Source organism: Musca vetustissima, unplaced genomic scaffold, assembly GCF_032173495.1.
Source record: "Musca vetustissima isolate MV318-11 ecotype Yass unplaced genomic scaffold, APGP_CSIRO_Mvet_v1 utg26239, whole genome shotgun sequence".
Taxonomy (NCBI): Eukaryota; Metazoa; Arthropoda; class Insecta; order Diptera; family Muscidae; genus Musca; species Musca vetustissima.
The window spans coordinates 87956-90552 of NW_026879321.1; positions in this window are offsets into that span (position 1 = coordinate 87956).

A 2597-nucleotide genomic window follows, 5' to 3' on the forward strand; every position below is an offset into this window, starting at 1 on the left:
GGTTGAATGGAATACCAAAGAGTTACAAGAAGCCGAGAACGCAATAAGTTTGCATTGGAAAATGCAACTAACGGAATGATATAGTCATCTTGCTTAAGGCTGCTTTGTGGAGCCCTATGCTTCCCAGAAGAGTAACAAAAATTATTTCGAAGGCCGCCTGGTTTCTCCCTTGCGTACGTCCCTAAAAGCAACCGGAAGCAATTAGGGTAGACCGGGGCAGCTTCGGCACTTTTTGTTAAGAGTTCTATAGCTCAGTAGCGGAGAATGGGGCACATTTGGCACTTTTTTACCAAAAACATATAATAAACCAGTAAGAAAAGTAGTAAAGTCGGACGGGCCGACTATATGATACCCTTTACCACTTTGGCTATATTCAAGAGATTAATCCTGGCAGACCTCGCATTTTAGAAGGACTATTGACATGCAAGTGGATTGCTTTACATATATGTTCTGTGTCTATATGTGAACCGAAAGCTTTGAAAGATATAATCTCCAGTTCTTCCACAATCATCAGTACATTATTTAGTGCACCATTTGTTAAAAATCGGACGAAAATATATATAGGAGCTATATCTAAATCTAAACCGATTTCAATAAAACTTGGCACACGTTATGCTACACCAATTTCAGACGTTAAGTTTCGTGAAAATCGGTTAAAATTTAGATATAGCTCTCATATACATTTTAGTTCGATTTAATGTAAATGGTGCACCAAAGTCCACATATATCTTTCGTACTGAACTTAGCATAACCAGAAGTTAGATATAAATGCTGCACTGGACCGGACACTGGTGTGTCCGATTGGCACAAAATTTTGCACAACTTATTGCAGTTATTATAGGATAACGTGTAGCAAGTTCAAAGACCCAAAGTTATGTAATTTATATAACCTAGCATGTGGAAAGTTTTATTGAAATCGGTTCAAATTTGGATAGAGCTGGATAGAACATACAGATTTTCTCCCGATTTTAATTAAATGATGCACCAAGAACTCAAAATGTGGCCGATATTCTGCGACAAGTTTCGATGAAATCGGCTTAGATTTCGATATAGCTTTTATAAATATTTTCGTCCGATTTTACGTAAATGGTGCACCAAACTCGGGTGTCCGAATGATATATGCTTTAAATTGATTTATATAATTTTGTCCCAATGTAAGAAGCAACTCTATATCTGACCAAATGAAAAATTTAGTATAGGTTGAAGAAATATATGTTTATGGGGCCAATTTCAATTTGCAGATCCTTCAAAAATGTTGAATATACCCAAAGTGGTGAAGGGTATCATATAGTCGAACCCGTCCGACTTTATTACTTTTCTTACAGGTATTTGAGTTTGTATTAGAACCTAAAATGGACTTAAACCACTTTCAAAACAAAAATGACTCAATTGTGCGACAGTTTCGTCAAAATTCTGTCCGATAGACACCTTCTTTCGAGTATACCAACCAATGTAGTGTGCTATAGAGGATTCAGATTTTGATAAAGTGTAATATATAAAATCGTCCTTGGAAAGATTACCATTATTTTATTAATCCACTTCCTTGCAGCTACCCCAAAAACCATTAGAATAAATAATGCATTTATTTATCAATAAATTGAATTTATTCTTTTTTTGTTCTCTCACATCATTTCTTCAACATAAAAATTATTCAGTTTCTTAATTAGAAATTATGGTAACATTTAAAAATTATATATTACAATTTAGTTTACTTACATCTACAGTACATAAAAAAGAGGGAAAATTAATTTATTACACCTAGAGAAAAAATTCTTTGGAATGATTGTTGGTAAATGTGGCATTCATCATTACCCCTGCACAATAATAATATCAAAAGTCACAAAAATTACAAATTAAATAATTCAAAATGGAATTATTTTTGTACATAACTAGCTATGATTGATTTCTATTATTATAATGTTCTTAAAAGCTTTTTTTTAACTATATATATGTTGCATTATTGAAGAATTTATACAGGCTTAAGTAATAATGAATTTTTGATTATTAGTTTTTTGTATTATTTTACACTAAAAATTTAATCTCAAAAAAAATGTACAACATTTATGTTATAAACTCTTATAAAATATTGGAATTTTGTTTTTGGTTTACATTTACATGGTATTTAAATTAATTATTTTTTTATGTAATTTACATTTATATTATTTTATAAGCAAACGTGTTTTAATTTACATGGAGTTATTAGAAACATCGTTCTGTCATGTTTTATTCTATTAAAAATATGTTTTGGCAACACGGGAGTTTTCTATTTCTCAGTATTTTCATTTTAGAAAAATAAAAAAAAAACAAAATCTGAATTATGTATTAAATTATATATAACAATTTTTTTATGTATGGTATAACAAATAAATGAAATTAGTTCATTTAAATTTTTTTTTTATATCTCCTTAATTTTAGGCAATAAATAAATTAAAATTTTGTGATTTTTCTACAACTGTTGTATTCAATATTGCACATGTTCGTTGTTCTGGCCTGCTTACTGACAATTGAGTATGATGCACATGCGTCTGGGCATGATTAGTATTAACGTTGTGGGTCATGTGGGACCCATGATGTGACTGAGGGTGATGATGGTTGTG